Source organism: Hordeum vulgare, chromosome 4H (assembly GCF_904849725.1).
Source record: "Hordeum vulgare subsp. vulgare chromosome 4H, MorexV3_pseudomolecules_assembly, whole genome shotgun sequence".
Lineage (NCBI taxonomy): Eukaryota > Viridiplantae > Streptophyta > Magnoliopsida > Poales > Poaceae > Hordeum > Hordeum vulgare.
In genome coordinates, this window is record NC_058521.1 from 426,047,453 (window position 1) to 426,067,595 (window position 20,143).

Genomic DNA, 20,143 nt, shown 5'->3' on the forward strand with positions numbered 1-20,143 from the left:
CATCCCGTCACCCGCGTAGTTAATCATGACGTCGGGCCCGAGGCCTGACACGTGGCGCGGCGGTGCTGCCTGCGATGAAGCTGAGGCGTCCGTTAGAAGCCAGTCGGCTTCCGACTCGGCGTCTCCCGCAACAAGCGACCCTTGAAGATCATCGACAAGGAACTGAAGCCGGCGAGGCCCTTCCTCTTGAGGCGGTGGACCTCCCCTGCTTCGGGGACTACTGCCGGGGGGTAACCCTGGGGTAGGCTCATCCAACCTATTCCTTTGCACCCAAGTACAAAGGAAGTCTTTAGCTTCCTCGAAACGGTCGACTCCCCCTGGCCGGCTAGGAAGTGCCTGCTGGATAGGGGCGAGACGACAACTCCTCCTGGTCGTCTAGAAAGCGCCTACCGGCTAGGGGCGAGAAGGCGGCTCCGAGGCCGGCAAGAGAGGCCGCTAGCCGGATAGAGAGCACGTGTCACATCCGATCCTAGGCTGTGACAGGACTCTATTATTAAAGGTGAAGACCCGTCAGCACGGGTACAAGGTTGAGGCGCACGCCAGGTACAGTGTCAGCGGCCATGCCGCTGACCTACACCAGCTCTGATCCATCAACCCAGCACAGTACCAGCCCGCCAGCGCCCACTCCAGTACCAAGCTCGGCGTGGCAACAGTGGAGACGTCCATACCGGCGACCCATGACGAATCTCGCAAGACGACGCCGGACGTACCACACGTGTCCTGCGTGGGCCTCACGCAAGAGCCCCATTGGCTAGCCCGCAGGTCCCATGGCCAGATAGGACCTTGCAGCCGGCGGGCCCCTCCAACGACAAGACCATACCATGGCGGCCCCCCTGGCCAGTGGGCGAGGCTACCAGGCGGGCCCCTCTTATGTAATTTTATCCATATTGTAGGTCAGTGGGTTCGACTATAAAACCCCCGACCCCCCTCCATGCAGAGGGTCGGTCAACTTCACACACACACTCACCCACTCATACAGGAGAGGTAGACGCGAGCCAGTAGCTCCTTCTTCCTCCTCCGTCGAACATCTCAAGGAGCCCATTGTAATCTCTCTGGTTCATCAACCAATCCGGCAGGACTAGGGGTATTATCTCCCACGGAGAGCCCTGAACCTGGGTACATCGTGCGTCTAACTCGCTTGTACCAATCCCGTTCCCGGAGCCCGCCGGTGTCCTTCGGTTCCCACCACTCTTGATTTGCCTATCCATGGCTACTGTCGTGAGTAAACGACGAGAGAGAGCTAGCTGGGTGATCGTCAAGGATCGATGGGATGATCGGGTGGTATTTTTTCGAGTTAGATCTGTTCCACGTAATTATTTCTTTTACAAAACCATTGCTTTTGCATCGTATTATATTGTTTGTAGTCGGATCGAGGTCGACAAAATTTTAACGACGGCAGTGCCAATCGCGTGGCGAGGCGCACGCGCAGAGGCGGCAACCTAGGGTTGCGGATTCGTTGCATTAGAGTCCTAGAACATGCATTCTATGTGATGGTTTAATCCTACAACTTGTAAAAGTGGACTAACTAGTCCTAGAACTTGCAAAGGAGGTACAAGTTTATTCATGGGCCAATCATACTACGCCACATGGAGCCAGTGTCGAAGAGACGGTCAACTAAGGCGTTTTTGCACTTTCTTCCCTGGCGTTTCCTCATTTCAACCGGCACTACAGAACACCTGAATTAATTTCCCTATCAGTAGCTTGTTTGTGTGCTCGAGGAACAAGAAGCTGGTAGCATGGCTTTCCTAAACATGGAGCAGCACACCTGGGCCTTCACCTTTAGCATCCTATGTACATACACACATTCATCCGTGATCCATATCCATAGATCCATATCCATGGATCCATATCCTACATTGTATGTGCAAGTGCTTCTGTTTCTTTGCCCTTCTGGAAAGGGCAGTACTGGGCGCCGGCGCGCCGGCCCGAGCGCTCGCGCCGGTCGCAGCCCAGTCGTTAGATCCACGATCAGCAAAGTTAGATCTCTCATGCACCAAAAATCCCTCGGTGTAGCAAATTTAGGTCACGACGGAGCAAATTTCGTCCATGGTTGCAACAAAATTATGACTGTAGCAAAAAAATATCAACGTGGTCGTAGTAAAAAAAAGGACGATGATGATGCATGGTAGCAAAACAAAATGTGGGTTGTAGCAAAACAATCCGATGAACTCGGGCTGCAACTCTCACGAATGTGTATGCAACTTTTTTAATGAACGGTTGCAGCAAAAAATGATACCGGTTGTAACAAAAATTAACAGGTTGTAACAAAAATCAAACGCCGGTTGTAAAAAAAAGATTCAACAAACTCGAGTTGTAACCAAACGTTAATGTAACTTTTTTAATGGATAAATTGTAGCAAAATGAGAAACAGTTATAGCAAATTTAAACGTGATTACAACAAATCATAGACGAGAAAATATTACAAGCCCTAGTCAGCTAGCCATGCACGCAGCGCGCCACCGGCCGAATCCGGCTGGAAGCGTTTCCCTTTTGAAAAGAATCATCACTGATTCCGGCTTACTTACACGAGTTGGATCCATAATCTTTGTGCGTCTTCTTCAATCTCTTTCATTGAGCTAAGCCAGCGTTTCAGTTGAAAAAAATGGAACGGCCAAACGAAGCTTTTACACTCTAATCAAGTGGTTACACCCGAACAAAGAAAGGAAACCAACATGCTTGCTGTGTGTACGTTCACAGAGACAAACAAACGTACACACAACTGATTTTCCTTTTTACGTTCACAGAGACAAACAAACGTACACACCCTCTCTTTTTTGTTTCCTTTTTTTGCGTTGGTTCACATAACTGATCATCGTCTCCGTTCTTGGTTTTGCAGGCAACATCATCTCACTCATGGTCTTCCTTTCACCACACTAAGCACCCTCAACTTTACAGTACTTCACTGGTCAGTTTTCACCAAATATACCATAGCCTTGCATACATGTATGTAGATCCATGCATGTCCCCTGTCATGTGTGTGTCTTTGTATATATTCAGACTAAAAATATACTTCCTCCGTCCCAAAATAAATGTCTTAACTTTGTACTAACTCTAATACAAAATTATACTAAACTCTAGACACATATTTTAAGACAGAGGGAGTACTATCTAATAACTACTCCCTCCGTCCACAAATAAGTGTACATATAGATTTGTACTTAGTCAAACTTTTAAAATTTGACCAACTTTATAGAAAATAGTAGCAGCATATATGGCATGAAAATGATATACTTAAAAACTTCATGTAAAGACAAATCTATTGATACTAATTTGATGTCATAAATGCTAGCACTTTTTTCAATAAAGTTAGTCAATTTTTAACTACTTTAACTGATAGAAAAGGAAAAATTACGCTAATTACCGGAGGGAGGGCGTAGGAAAAAAGAGGACCACAGTACATCGTACAACACACATGACACATCACACATGTCAATGAATACATGACTGACGGAAACGGTCACTGCTATCATCTACACTGTTCCAGAATTTTCGCTTATACCTGGAGACAACATAACACTGAATATTGCTACGTTAATTACTACTCAGTAGAGTAAAAAGTGATGAAAGTCACTGTAAGGTAGGTTCAGTGCAGTGCAGTGCAGTTCAGTTCACATATCTCGGTTGTTAGTTTGTTTAGCTGCCCTGATTACGTCAATGATTACTTACTTAATCTAGGTAGGTGCAGGTAAAAACAATTCTTATAGTATGTTGGTTGCTGCATGGTAATATTAACTATCAACTCTGATGGCTTCAAAAAAACTAATAGATGTCTACCGCGTGTTACCGTAAGAAGCCGACGGAAGGGTTCCAGTCGACGCCGTACCTCGTGAGGCTCTTCAACTGCTTGTTGTGGATGTACTACGCCTCCCTCAAGTTCCGCTCCAAGCTCCTCCTCACCATCAATGGTGTCGGTTACGTCATCGAGACCCTCTACATCACCATGTACATGGTCTACGCCCCCAAGAGCGCCAGGCTCCTCACCGCGAAGCTCTTCATTGGCCTCGACGTCGGGCTCTTCGGCCTTATCGCCCTCGTCAACATGCTCGCGTCGGCCGGCCCGCTCGGCGTCCAGGTTGTCGGCTGGATCTGCGTAGTTGTCACGCTCGGCGTCTTCGCCGCTCCCCCTAGCATCATCGTAACGATCCATTTATTTGTATATTCATATCTGTTTAAGGTTTGTGAATTGGAGATATTAATTAATCCTGTTGATGCACAGGCTTGTGATCCGGACCAAGAGCGTGGAGTTCATGCCCTACTCGCTGTCCTTCTTGCTGGTTCTCAGCGCGGTTACCTGGTTCCGTGCGGCGCGCTCATTAGTAGAAAAAGGTTCATTTGTCCCGGTTTCAGAGGCTCATTAGCCCCGGTTTCGAAACCGGGACAAAGAGCATCTTCAACAGTGGCCTCAAAAAACGCGTGTGTGGTAAATAACACTTTTAGCGCGCGCGGGACGAATTCGCGTGCTCCAGCGGACGCGGCAAAAACGCGCGCGCGGTAAACTTTTGCGTGTGCGCGGGACGAATTCGCGTGCTTCAGCGGACGCGGCAAAAATGCGCGCGCGACAAACTTTTGCGTGCGCGCGGGCAAAAGCGGGCGACCACGCGCCAGATCTGGCGCGCTGCTTTCAGGGCGCTATAAAATGCCGCACCCGCCACGCGGCTGCCCACACAGCCACGCGGCTCTCCCTCGCGCTCTCGACTCTTCCTCTGCACTCTTCCTCTGCCGCTCCCTCGCCGCTCCCTCTGTCGCCATGCCACTGCGCCGCCATTCATCGTCGAGCTACCGCAGCGTCCGCGAGCGCCCCTCCGGTACCTACTACGTCAAGATCCGGTCCGGCGACGTCCGCCTCTGCCTCGGCACGTTCGAGATCGCGCACGAGGCTGCCCCCGCGTACGACGCGGCAGTGTGGCGACTAGGGCAGCCTCGCGTGCAAATGAACTTCCACGACGTCTACATGCGCAGGCGTAGGACCTCGTCCCTCCCCCTCGTCTGATCACGGAGCAAGACCGTGCAGAGCACCGTCAGCAGCAGCAGCGCCTGCTCGTCGCCGAGGAGGACGAGCGGCGCATGACGGAGTGGCGCCGGCGCCACCCAAAGGATGTTTCCGCCGAGAATGCCTACTGGGCGGAGAAGACGGCAAGGCGTCGCGCGGAGCGACAGGACAGGCGTGTGCGCAAGTTATTCGTTGTATCGGAGTGCGGGGCCGTCGAAGCTGGTTTGCCGTCCATCTTCACCTCTGACGATGAACGTTGGGAGGACGCGTTTCTATCTACCTCGAACAGCACCCAGAGTGACGACTCGGAGTAGTTTTATATCTATATATGCTAGTTTTAATATCTATGTGCCGAACTAGTTTTATTATCTTTGTGTTGAACTAGTTTTATCTATATGTAATATATTATCCATATTATCTATGTTTTATTATCTATATGTAAAATATATTATCTATGTGTTTTATCTATTTATATGTGTTTTTATCTATGTGTTGGAGCGCCGCACGCATGCTAAATTTGCAGCGGCTGCTGGAGCACCGCACGCACGCTAAATATGCTGCAACCGCTCGAGCCGACGCTCGTCGGCGCCCTAAAAAAAGCTAACCGCGCGCTGTAGATAAGTTTTTTGGGCGCCGGTCGAAACGCGTCTGTTGGACATGCTCTTAGAGCCGGGACTAAAGCCCAAAACCTCTAGTCCCGGTTCTCTTACCAACCGGGACCGAAGGGTCTCCACATGACCGAATCGGGGAGCCCGGGCAGGAGGGCCTTTAGTCCCGGTTGGTCACACCAACCGGGACAACATGGCATCCACGCGTGAGCATCTGGTCGGAGCTGGGTTTTTTTTGAATGGGGGTGTTGGGGGGATTTTGAAGGGTTAATTTAGTGGTTTCATATTGTGTTAGCTAGCTAATATAGAGAAGTGTCCTCTCTTTCTCCGTGCTTGGTCGATGCTAGCTCCTATACATATATAGAGAACATGACGATAGCTAATAAGAAAATGAAGAAAACCATTTACAATCCCTAACATCTTTTACAATGTAACATCTTTTACAATGCCTAACATCATCTATCTAAGATCCAATCACAAATAGCTCACATGATATTCTCCGTCTTTAGGTATGACGTGGTCAAGAAAGAATCCCGTCAATTCCTCTTAAATTGCTCGGATGCCATCATCTGATAGGGGTTAATCCCGCTTCTTCCAGATTTAATTTAAAGAAGGGGGTCAATACATGATATATATGAATAAAACTCAACACAATTAATGGTAATATATAAAATAAAATTGTGAATATTATTTACGTACTTCAAATTGTTTGTCAGAGATGCCCCGCCCACAGATCGAGAGGCGAATGAACTCGCATACGTAGTATGCACATTTTCCAGTCCCAGCTACCTGGTACAAGCACTTTACGAGAATAGAGTTCAATCAAACTGATAAGCAAGCATGGTAATGATATATTGATGAAAATTTGAATGAATTAGAGATGTGCGGAACTAGCTAGTATTATTTACTGGGGTGTGTAAATTGCAACTCTTTGTTTAGACCGGGAGACTTTGAGGTGAACTTCTTCCAAACTCTGTCACGCAAAGAAAATGATTACCTGATATCAGGAAATTAACGAAAGTTGCATGCCGGTATGGTTCCGGTATTGACTGAACTTACTTCTTGAGCATTGCAGTCATGTCCGCATAATCCTCGGGATCTTTACGTCTCGAGTCTAAGACAGTTACTTTTGCCTCGTCAAGCTTAATGGATAGCAGAATAAAGTGGTAACTGCGCACACATATATAACTCATCAATTACATCTACTTAACCTCGAGTAAGCGAAACCGAGTATACAGAGAAGACAACAACACTCACTTGAAGTTGTAAGGAAAGAGTATTTCCCTTTTGTTTTGATTTGCAAGCAACGAGTTTAGCAAGCTAACCTCGGTCTCTTTGGATTCATTTCGTACCGACAATACATTTACGGCTTCTGGGCTAATGAACCCAACATCGAAGATTCCTGTTTTTTTAATTCGACGATCTTCAATCTGCATAATATACATAGTGAGGATAATTATATATACATGCAATGAATGAGCTGAGCTAGAGACTTAACTATAGAAGTAATACTTGCAAACAGTAGGAAGTCAGGAGTTGTTTGTCGAGGTCCAGTTGATTGTATAACTGAAAAACTCCTCAAGTTGAACAAGCATCACTGAAGTTCCAATGAAATCGTGATCTTTTTTCACTGCCATATAGATAGCGTCTTTCCTAAACTCCCTGCATATGTTCATGTACCACTCATGCAATTCGTGCATCCTCGGTGTTAGAGGAGGATGACCATATTTGACGAGAGGCTTCCCGGGAACGTATTCATATTTTTCTTTATTTGTTACCTCAGATATATCAAAAATTACTAAATCCTTCATGTAATCACCAGGATTGGTACGGGCAGCTACCTCGAATCATTAGCGACGACGATATCGCTAGACACATTGAGTGGGGGCATGATTGCTTCTTCTGTTGGCCGAGCTGGGGAATTGTTTTCCCACTTCTTCATTTTGCTAACCTTGCATCACTGCTAGCCGCCAGAGCAGCGGCGGAGTCTGTCTTCCGCTTGAGAGAAGGAGGCGGAGGAGGAGGCATCTTTCTTACTTGTGTAATTTTCGGTGGAGCGGCGACCTGTCTTCCGCCGTTGCAGAGGAGGCGAATTGCTCCGACGCGCCTGAGGAGGAGCTGAAGGAGGTGGACTGCTCCTATGCGCCTGAGGAGGAGCCGAAGGAGGAGGACCGCTATGACGTGCCTGAGGAGGAGCCTAAGGAGGAGGGCTGCTCCGACGCGCTGGAGGAGGAGCCGAATAAGGAGGCGGAGTCCTCCAACGCTCCGGAGGAGGAGCCAAAGAAGGAGGCGGACTGCTCCGACGCGCTGGAGGAGGAGCCGAAGAAAGAGGCGGAGTGCCCTCATGCGTCAGACGAGCCAAAGTGCCCTGATCACTCGCCAGAGGTGGATGAGGAGTTCCCTGATCACTCGTCGAAGGAAAAAGAGGAGGAGCCGTCTAGTTTGGAAGCTTGATGTACTCCTTCGGCCATAGACATTTACTCCTCATAGCATGAACCAACTTATTCTCCCCTTCACCTGTAGGGTGGTCAAGCTCGAGCTGCTCAAATCCCTCCTTTACTTCATCAACCATCACAACAGCAAAGCCACATGGAAACGGAAGGTAGTGAAAAGTTCCGTTGGGTTGAGGAGGTGCAACAAAGCCGATAGCAGCCTTGAAAGTGAGGTTCCGACATTTCGTCAACAGATCGCAAGGTTGAGACACCGTGGTATTATCCACGGGGTAGCTAGGAGTCATGAAGTCAGGCTGAACGAGCTCCGTGGAAGCCACGCTGCTTCTCCGCTGAGATGGCGGGGTAACTTCTGGGGTAGTTTCGTGCCACTGAGATGGTTGGTCGGCAGCTCGCTGGCTCTCAAGTTCCTCTGGAATTTGTAGTCTTGCATTGATCTTGTGCATGTCTCTCAGCTCTGCTTTCCTCTTTCTCTCTCGGCTTGTGTAACCGGCTGAGTCGGGAAACCCAACCTTCCACGGAACGGAGCCTAGTGTGCCTCGTGTTCGTCCAGGGTGCTCAGCATTCCCTAGGGCCTCAGTCAGCTCGTCCTTCTCTTTGTCGGGAAAGAATGTCCCTTCCCGCGCTGCGGTGATACACTTCTGAAGCTTGTTGATGGGTGTTGCAAGTTTCTCGTCTGTCCAAGGACACTTCCCTGTTTCAGGGTCCAAAGTTCCCCCAACCCCGAAGAACCAATTCCTTGAACGGTCAGGCTAGTTCCATGTTCGTGGTTGGGCCCCTTTAGCAATCAGGTCATTCTCAGCTTTGTCCCACAACGGACGGCCTTTTAGGTAGCCACCTGACCCCGTGTGATGGTGATACTGCTTCTTTGCAGCATTGTTCTTATTTGTCTCTAACATTTTCTTACTCCTGTCCGATGTCTTGTAGGCCACAGATGCGGGCCAGTGATCTCCCATCTTCTCAAATTGGCCGACGAATTCTGGAGTCTTCCCTTTGTCGAGAAACTTTGATTTCAACTCATTCTTCCACCTCCTGAATAGATCTGCCATCCTCTTAAGAGCACACGCCTTGACCAGTGGCTCTATAACTAGCTTATTTGGATCCTCCTCTGGTGGTAGGGTGAAATTTTCCTTTAGCGCGGTCCAAAGATCATCTTTCTGCCTATCGGTGACATAATCACCTTCAGGCTTAGGCTTATTCTATTGCTTGATGCTGATCGGGATGTTGTCTGTGGCAATAGCTCCGCACTGAGCAGAAAATGCGTCCTTGGTCCGCTTGGGTTCAATCGGTAGGCCATCGTCCGCGAGTGTTGTGATCGTGAACTTTTGATCCTTGCCCAACCTTCTCTTCGGGCCTCGTCTCGTTATCGAAGTTTGGCTCGATCCAGACTTTTCAATAGCTTCCTCCTCCGTCTGGTCACTGGAGCCGTCATCATGGTCTCCTTCCTCCGGGATTCGGTAGTCACCGAAGCCATCATGATAATGTCCTTCCTCCTCCATTGTTCGATCACCGGAGCTATAATCCTCTCCTTCCACACCATGGATGTCGTTGAGAAAAATCGACAATACCGTCGCCGTGGATTATATCCCCCCAAATTTGTTCTTGGTCCATGTCTCTTGGATTATCCATTGTTTCTGCAAATATTACAAAGTGGGGGAGCCCTTTTTCGGTAAAATATTTTTTATTAAAACTAAAATAAAAATAAGGTAAAAACTAACTTTTATACATAATCCCAAATATCAACATAAAAACTTAATTTGTAACTTAATCTGATCTAAATATTTTTATAATTTTTGTAACTTTATTTGCTATTGTAACTTAATATAATCTAAATATTTTTATAGTTTTTATAACTTGTGTCACATTGAGGAGTTCAAAACTGTACCCAACATATTATAATAAGACTGAAATACACACACATGGATTCGCAAATAGGGAGATGGAGATGGACGTGTTACCGGTGCGTCGACGGGCGATGACGGCGGGCTTCGAAACGACGATGGGCGACGACGACGACGGCGATAGGCTCGGGGGCTACGCCGACGACGGCAACAACGACGACGACGATGATGGGCTCGGGGACGACAACGCGTGATGGGCTGGGGGCGACGACGGGCTCGGGGACGACGACGCGCGATGGGCTCGGGGACGACGACGCGCGATGGGCTCGGGGCGATGACGGGCTCGGGAGCGACAACGACGACGATGGGCTCGGGGCAACGACGGGCTCGGGAGCGACGGCGACGGCGATGACGGGCTCGTGGAGGAGGCGTGGGTCGGCGGCGACGGGCTCGGGTCCGACGGCGACGATGAAGAGGGAACGGGGGGGGGGGGGGGAATGGAAGTTGGTGGAAAATTCGACGATGTGTGGTTGGTGGCTCAAACCGGGACCAAAGCAACACTTTAGTCCCGGTTTGGTACACCAACCGGGACTAAAGGTTAATTTCGACAACTCCCGCAATATATAAGAAAACCTTTGGTTCTGGTTGGTGGCACCAACCGGGATGTGATAGCCCGAGACCGACGCTCCAGAAGATTCCCCTTTTATTCCGTTATCGTCGTGTGGTTCGTTTGTGTGTCGCATTCATCATCGCATCATGCGCATCATCTGCATTGCATCGGCACTCCGTTGCCGCGAGTTTTCAAACTTGCATCTGTTATTAGTTGTTGGTTCTCTCCGTGTTCGGCGTTGACCGTCTTGAGCCAACCACACATGCACGCGCCCGCGGCATCGTTAAAGTATTTGTCTTTTTTAAGAGTGTGTATAAAACTTTCTTCAATTGGGTTGAAACTTGGCGTGCGGTCTTATTTTAATATATGTAGGCCGCGTGCCAATTTTCGTTGCAATCGGAGTCCGTCTGGTACCCGAACGGTCGACCGTAGCGGCACCATCTTCGGTTATTCGTCGGACGGTTTTTGGTGTTTTAAAATCAGGTTCTCGGGTGCCCGTTTTCCCTTTCATCTCCGTCTAGCCTACTCTACACAGCCACTTAACCCGTCCCCACGTTCAAGACCGTTCAATTTCGATCGCACGGTTGGAACCAGGGCGAAAACTGCTAACCCTAGCCCATTTTATCTATAAATAGACCCTCCCATGTCAATTATGAGCCAAACCCTAGCCTGCCTCGGGATCCGTGCCACCCCACCAACTACAACCTCCCACCTCTCTCTCCTCGCGTCGCCAGGCCCGTGAGCCCGCAACCGGCCCGCCAAGCCCATCGCGCCGCTGCCCTCCCGGGCAGCTCCTGCCACCCCGAGCCAGCCTTGCCCCGAGCCCCGTGGTCTCCTCCCGTGCGCGCCGCCTTGCGTCGCCAGCCTTGCGCCGCCCCGGGTCCTTCACATCGTCCTCTGCAACTCTTGTGCCCCGCCGCACCATCCGCCCCGTCTCGCGCCTTTCTTCGCCAAAAATGGAGCCGGAGCCCCAGATCCGGCCGGCCCCGCCTCATTCCCGCCCGCGCCGTCGCGCCCTGCAGCCCGCCGCCTCGCGCCATAGCTGCCTCTGCCGCCTGTGACGTGATCCAGATCGGGTGCAGCGATCCCGCTCGCCTTGCCTCGTTGACCAGCGCTAGGCCGCCGGCCCAGTCCAGAGCCGGCCCAGTCCCGCCAGTCGGCCACCTCCTCGAGCCGGGCCACTTGCGAGGCCTAGTCGGCCTCTACCGCCCCTTCAACCCAGCATCAGCAGCCGGTCAAGGCCCAGCTCGGCTCCCCACCGGCCCGAGGCCACAAGGTGAGCGCCCCTCTATTCCTCGCACGTGCGTTGTTTGCTTATCCTGCGCCCATGCCCTGTTAGGCCTGGTAGGCCAGATTCGGCCCGAGTATATTTTTCTATTATCCGGCGATTTATTAATTTCAGGAAAATGCTAGATTTTCAAAGGCCCATAGATAACTAACCGTGCATCGGATTGCGACGTATTATATATGTAACTCGTGTAGTTTTTCGCGTAGAATAATATTTTGCAACTTGCATGCATGTTTGGAGTGGTTTGACCCGCTGTTTGCCTAGTTTTGCGTGCTTTCCTAATATGTTAGATATTCCGTAGATATTTTTGCGCGTGTCCAGATTGTGCAAACCCCATAGATAAAATGTTCATGTTGTTCGGGACCCTTTGTCATGTATTTTAGAGTAGTTGCTTGCATTGTTACATGTAGGTGGCATCATTAGTTTGATATGTCGTGTTTAGGACATATTCTCGCATATACGTGTGCCGCTAGTTTATTGTTCAAACCCCACATATTATATATGTTTTCGGGGTACAAAAATCCATAGAATTTAATTGTGTATTTAGTTTTTTCTTTCGAGTAAATTAGTGTGCATGATATTTGTGCGATGTTGCCTCTTGTCTATTTTGTGGGATTTATTCCGTGTGTGATATGCATGAGTTGTGAACTAGAGATATGTCCTTGGATATGTATGCTAGAGACTGGTAATTTTGGTTGCAATATAAATCCATGTTTGGGTGTTGTTTGCTTGTTGTCAACATGCAAGAAAATAGTGTTGATTTGGAGATGCTGAAATATTTCTAAGTCTGAAATATGTTATATTTTGTTGCTGTCATTCCATGAGTTTTGCTAGTGATCTATAGATCTTTTGAGGTTCGTGCTATGGAGTTAGTTGTAGTCCTTCAGATTCTCTAGCATGCTGTGAATTTTCATGTCATTCGGTGCCCTGTAGCATATAGTTTTGCTACTGTCAATATGCTTTCAGATCGAAAACTGCACTGTCAATAGTGTTATTTTCTCTAAGTCTGAAACTGTGTGTGAGATGCCATTGTGTGAGTTCTTTTCCTAGTGATCCATGCTTATATGCTAGATGTTATTAGTAGTATGTTGTAGTGCATCTTGACCACTACTGTCTCATGCCTTGTTTCAGCATTTTAGATTTATGTAGCTTGTTGTTTTGGGGTGTAGAAAATGCCTTATGGCTGATTTTGGCATATTATGACTATTTCTTCTGTAGCTTGTATCTGTTGAACCGTTGCTCCATTTTGATCGTGTCCTATATGAAACTTGCTTAGAATCTCGTGTAGGTTCATATTACCTTGTTGTTTGTATGTTTTGGAATGCTTGAGACTGTCGTTGCATACATATTACATTCATGGCATCATATCTTGTGGTGGTCATATCTTTTGAACCGTAGCTCCGTTGCAGATGTTCTCTATGTGTAAATTGATTGGAACGACGCGTAGAATCATGTGAACCTATTTATTTTTCTGTTTAACAAATATTAAAACGTGTTAGTTCAGATCTGGACAGAATTATAAATTAACGTATAAGGTCAGTTCGAAAATGCTATATGTCGTTTCTGACCTCATTTAAAATGTCCAGATAGGTAGTTTAATTATGCTTTACCTCTTGCCTTGTTTAGCCACATTTAATAGTGTCGTGTACCTAATCGGGATAGAACTAAATAATTGGTATGTGGAGTTTCATCAATATGCAACTCGTTGCATATTGAACTTCACTTAATGTGTAGTGTTTGATTGTTGTGAATTGACATGTCATGTCTTGCATATATTCAACTTATCATGCATCATATGTGGATTGCATCTTGTTGTGCATGTGTCGTGGTGAATATCTGTGTTGATGCTTGTTTCCGGTTTCCTTTGTCTCGATAGAGTTCCGCAAGCGTGTTGGAAAGTGAGGACCCTTTCGGCTACATCGGTTCGTTTGCTTCACGGAGTCGTTCTCCTTCCAAGCGGGATCTCACGCAAGATGACCATTTCCCTAGATACTGTTACTATCATTATCATGCTAGTTATTTCGTTTATTTCGCTATGTCTTGTTGCCTACTACCTGTTAAATGTCAGCCTCTCAATATTGCCATGAAAACCTTCAACCTGATCACAACCTAGCAAACCACTGATTGGCTATGTTACCGCTTGCTTAACCATGTGTTAGCGTTGCTAGTTGTTGGTGCAGTTGCTTCCATGTGATAACATGGGTTCCTTGTTATATCACCATATTAATGCTATTTAATTTAATGCACCTATATACTTGGTAAAAGGTGGGAGGCTCGGCCTTTCTAGCCTGGTGTTTTGTTCCACCTTTGCCCCCTTAGTTTCGGCTACCCGTGTTATATTCCATAATTGAGCGCTCCTAACACGATTGGGGTTGTTATGGGGACCGCCTTGATTATTCTTCTAAGATTAAAACTGGTCTGGCAAGGCCCAACTTTGGTACTACATTTCCCTAATAACTAATAAAAATGCATAGGGACCCGCCGGCACCCGCGGAGTAATTAATCAACCCCCCGGCCAGTGCTCCTCATAAGTGTTGGTCCAAAAAGGGCAGATTGCGGGGCCACCACGGGGCAACTCAAGGTTTGGTACCCGTAGGCTTTCCCATCCGGTCGTGTCCTGAGAACAAGATACGCGGCTCCTATCGGGTTCGTCGACACGTCGGGCGTCCTTGCTGGATTAGTTTTACCTTTTACGAAATACCTTGTGCATCGGGATTCCGGTGATGCTTTGGGTAATCTCAGAGTTGAGGTTTTCCACTAAGGAGTTCGATGAGATCGCGAGCTTCGTGATCGAGGATTTCTATGTGGCTTGTGGTAATTTGTGATGGACTAGTTGGAGCACCCCTGCAGGGTTAAATCTTTCAGAAAGTTGTGCCCGCGGTTATGTGGCAACGTGGAAACTTTGTTTAACACTGGTTCTACATGACCTGAAGTAAACTTAATTAAAATTATCAACCGAGTGCGTAACCGTGATTGTCTCTTTCGTGAAGTCCTTATCCGATCGAGGACACGGTGGGGTTATGCTTGACGTAAGTAGGTGTTCAGGATCATTTATTTGATCATTATTAGTTCACGTCCACTATGCGTAGATCATCCCCCTCTTTATTCTTGTACTCGTAAGTTAGCCACCAAATAAATGTTTAGGCGCTTGCTGCAGCCTCACCACTTAACCATACCTCATCCATTAAGCTTTGCTAGTCTTGATACCTTTGGAAATGAGATTGCTGAGTCCCATGTCGCTCACAGATTACTACAACACCAGTTGCAGGTACAGGTAAAGGGTTACTTGACGCGAGCGCGTTGATTGTTCATTTGGAGTTTCTTCTTCTTCATCGATCTAGGAAGGGTTCTAGGCCGACAACCTGGGATAGCAAGGATGGACGTCGTTCTTGTCTCATTTGTTTTCGTCCATAGTCGGACCCTCCTCTTCTTCGTGATATTTATGTATTGTACTGATGTGACTCTGATGTAGCTTGTGGCGAATGTAAGCCAATTCCATATACTCTTCTCTTAAGTACATGTACTTGTAACGATATTCATTCTTGTGAAACGACGAGATGCGCTTCTATCCCCGTCGAGGCTTTGTGCCAAAATCTGGATAAGATCGCATCTTGGGTGTTACACGGGACCAAAGCCACACTTTCGTCGGCCCAAAAGGGCGGGAAGAAGAGACCTTCCATACCGGTTGGTGGCAACAACCGGGACCAAAGGTCCGTATTGGTGTCGGTTGGAGCCACCAACCGGGACCAAAGTGTGGTGCTGCCCGGGGCCAAAAGTTTAGTCCCACATCGCTAGACGAGAGAGGTAGTGAGTGGTTTATAAGCACTACTGCGCACAACCTCTCGAGCTCCTCTCAATTGCACGCTTTCGGGCCTAATCTGTCACTGCTTGTGGGCCTATTGGGACTACTGCGGGCCTGAATCCTGGCCCAATAGTCTGGTTGGGTTTCTAGTCGTATTCACACCGTGCTGGCCCAGTAGGTGGCATTTAAAAAAACTATTTTTTTGTTCTTTACTTTATTTATTTTATTTTGTTCCTGCTTACTATTTTTCAGTGATTCTTTTTTGCTTTTAGGTCACAATTTTTTTCAAGATGCACCATTCAAAGCCACATCATCAATTTTCTACTATTTCTGATTTCATTTGGTATTTTTACAGTATTTACTGTTTTTTAAGCTAAATGACCCTTAAATTGAAAAGCACTACAAATGAACTCTGAAAATGTTGCAAGTTGGCATGGTATCATCATTTCACCCACATAGCATGTGCTAAAAGTTGAGAGGGTTACGGCAAAAATTGGATGCACTTAGTGTACAAAACGGACAATCTCTTTCGAAGTATCAGGGTTTCATATGAAAACTCATCTGTTACGAAGGGATTTCATTTTTTGAACTTATTTGAACTCGATACTTTTTGTGTGTTCAAAATGCACCATTCAAAGCTACATCATCAATTTTCTACTACTTCTGACTTCATTTGGTATTTTTCATGCGTTTACTGATTTTCTTTGAGCTAAATGACCTTTAAATTGAAAAACAATACAATTGAACTCTGAAAATGTTGAAAGCTGTAATGGTATCATCATTTCACCCACATAGCATGTGCTAAAAAGTTGAGAGGGTTACGACAAACACTAGATGCACTTCGTGTACAAAACGGACAATCTCTTTCGAAGTATGAGGGTTTCATACAAAAACTCATCTGTTACAAAGGGATTTTATTTTTTTAACTTATTTGAACTCCAGAATTTAGTGTGTTCAAAATGCACCATTTAAAACCACATCATCAATTTTCAACTATTTCTCACTTCATTTGGTATTTTTCATGCATTTACCGATTGTTTTGAGCTAAATGACCCTTAAATTGAAAAGCACTACAAATGAACGCTCAAAATGTTGAAAGTTGGCATCGTATCCTCATTTCACCCACATAGCATGTGCTAAAAAGTTGAGAGGGTTGCTGTAAAAACTGCATGCACTTCGTGTACAAAACGGACAATCTCTTTCGAAGTATTAGGGTTTCATACGAAAACTCATATGTTACAAAAGGATTTCATTTTTTGAACTTATTTGAACTCCAAACTTTTTGTGTGTTCAAAATGCACCATTCAAAGTCACATCATCAATTTTCAACTATCTCTGACTTCATTTGGTATTTTTCATGCATTTAATGATTTTTTTGAGCTAAATGACCCTCAAATTGAAAAGTACTACAAATGAACTCTGAAAATGTTGAAAGATGGCATGGTATCATCATTTCACCCACATAGCATGTGTTAAGAAGTTGAGAGGGTTGCGGCAAAAACTGGATGCACTTCGTGTACAAAACGAACAGTCTCTTTCGTAGTATCAGGGTTTCATACAAAAACTCATCTGTTACAAAGCGATTTAATTTGTTTGAACTTATCTGAACTCCAGACTTTTTGTGTGTTCAAAATGCACCATTCAAAGCCACATCATCAATTTTCAACTAGTTTTTTCTTCATTTGGTATTTTTCATGCATTTACTGATTTTTTTGAGCTAAATGACCCTTAAACTGAAAAGCTCTACAAATGAACTTTCAAAATGTTGAAAGTTGGTAGGATATCATCATTTAACCCACATATTATGTGCTAAAAAGGTGAGAACATTGCGGCAAAAACTGGATGCACTTCGTGTACAAAACGGACAATCTCTTTCGAAGTATGAGGGTTTATATGAAAACTCATCTGTTACAAAGGGATTTCATTTTTTTAACTTATTTGAACTCCAGAATTTTTGTGTGTCCAAAATGCACCATTCAAAGCCACATCATCAATCTTCAACTATTTCTGACTTTATTTGGAATTTTTCATGCATTTACTGATATTTTTTTTAGCTAAGTGACCCTTAAATTGAAAAGCACTACAAATGAACTCTGAAAATGTTGAAAGTTGGCATGGTATCATCATTTCACCCACATAGCATGTGCTAAAAAGTTGAGAGGGTTGTGGCAAAAACTGGATGCACTTCGTGTACAGAACGTACAATCTCTTTCGAAGTATCAGGGTTTCATACGAAAACTCATCTGTTACAAGGGGATTTCATTTTTTTGAACTTGTTTGAACTCAGGGCTTTTTGTTTGTTCAAAATGCACCATTCAGACTTCATTTGGTATTTTTCTTTGATTTTACAAAGTTCATTTTATTTCTTCATTTTTTCTTTGTTTTTCCTTCGCTTGTGTTCTTTGCACTCTGTTACAAAGGGCATTTCATTTATTCACTTTTTCTACGCTTGTGTTCTTTGCTTATTGCATCGTAACCATGGATAATCTTCTTCGTATAACAGGGTGCTTGGGTCAGCCTTGACTTTGAAGGGAGGAATTTCATGAAACTTTTCGTAATCTTCATACATGTCTCTCTTGCCCTCCAATCCCACGATGTCTCTTTTTCCTGAAAGAACTATGTGGCGCTTTGGCTCATGTCTGTCTTGCCCTCCAATCCCACAATATCTCTTTTTTCCTTATATTTTCTTTTTCTCGGTTTCGTAGACATGTCCTTCACATAGAAAACCTGTGCCACATCATTGGCTAGGACGAATGGTTCCTCTGCGTGCCCAAGATTGTTCAGATCCACTGTTTTCATTCCGTATTGTGGTTCTATCGGTACCCCGCCTCCTGACAGACTGACCCATTTGCACTGAAACAAAGGGACCTTGAAATCATGTCCATAGCCAAGTTCCCATATGTCCACTATGTTACCATAATATGTGTCCTTTCCCCTCTTGGTTGCTGCATCAAAGCGGACACCACTATTTTGGTTGGTGCTCTTTTGATCTTGGGTGATCATGTAAAATGTATTCCCATTTATCTCGTACCCTAGGTAAGTCAATACAGTTGAAGGTGGTCCCCTGGCCAACGAGTACAGCTCATCAGAAACAGTGCTGTCACACATGAGACGTTTTTGCAACCAACTGCCAAAAGTCCAGATGTGTTCATATGTAATCCAGTCGTCACACTGCTCCGGGTGTTTGGAGCTCAGAATATTCTTGTGTTCATCGACATACGGGGCCACCAAGGTAGAATTCTGTAGAACGTGCTTGAGACCAAGAATACCCGTCCCTACTTATTATTGAGTCCGCTCCTAGTGTGACTTTTCCAGTCAGTCTCCCCTCATACCGCGATTGAGGGAGACCAATCTTTTTAAGGTCAAGAATGAAGTCAACACAAAACCCAATGACATCCTTTGTTTGATGGCTCATGGAGATGTTTCCTTCTGGCCTAGCGCGGTTACGAACATATTTCCTTAAGACTCCCATGAACCTCTCAAAGGAGAACATATTGTGTAGAAATACACGGCTTAGAATGACAATCTCGTCGACTAGATGAACTAGGATGTGCATCATGATATTGAAGAAGGATGGTGGGAACACCAGCTCGAAACTAACAAGACATTGTTGTTGGAAATATGTCGTAGAGGCAATAATAAATTGGTTATTATTATATTTCCTTGTTCGTAATAATCGTTTATTATCCATGGTCGAATTTTATTGATTGTAAACTCAAATACATGTCTGGATACATAGACAACACACTGTCCCTAGTGAGCCTCTAGTTGACTAGCTCGTTGATCAAAGATGGTCAAGGTTTCCTCGCCATAGGCAAGTGTTGTCACTTGATAACGTGATCACATCATTGGGAGAATGATGTGATGGACAAGACCCAAACTATGAACATAGCATGTGATCGTGTCATTTTGTTGCTATTGCTGTCTGCGTGTCAAGTATTCATTCCTATGACCATGAGATCATGTAACTCACTGACACCGGAGGAATACCTTGTGTGTATCAAACGTAGCAACGTTACTCGGTGACTATAAAGTGTCTCTACAGGTATCTCCGAAGGTGTCCGTTGAATTAGAATGGATCAAGACTCGGATTTCTCACTCCGTGTGATGGAGAGGTATCTCGGGGCCCACTCGGTAATACAACATCACATATAAGCCTTGCAAACAATGTGTCTAAAGTGTTAGTCACGGGATCTTGTATTACAGAACGAGTAAAGAGACTTGCTGGTAACGAGATTGAAATAGGTATAGGGATACCGACGATCAAATCTCGGGCAAGTAACATACCGAAGGACAAAGGGAATCCTTGGCACAGAGGTTCAACCGATAAGATCTTCGTAGAATATGTAGGATCCAATATGGATATCCAGGTCCCGCTGTTGGATATTGACCGAGGAGTGTCTCAGGTCATGTCTGCATAGTTCTCGAACCCGCAGGGTCTGCACACTTAAGGCTTGGTGACGTTTTCGGTATAGTTGAGTTATATGTGTTGGTGACCAAAGTTTTGTTCGGAGTCCCGGATGAGATCATGGACGTCACGAGGAGTTCCGGAAT

At 46.0% G+C, this 20,143-nt stretch overlaps 1 pseudogene; it reads left to right on the forward strand.

Annotated features, from left to right (window-relative positions):
* The first annotated feature begins 1,736 nt into the window (after positions 1–1,736).
* Positions 1,737–20,143, forward strand: part of LOC123450577 — a 38,752-nt pseudogene continuing 20,345 nt past the window's right edge.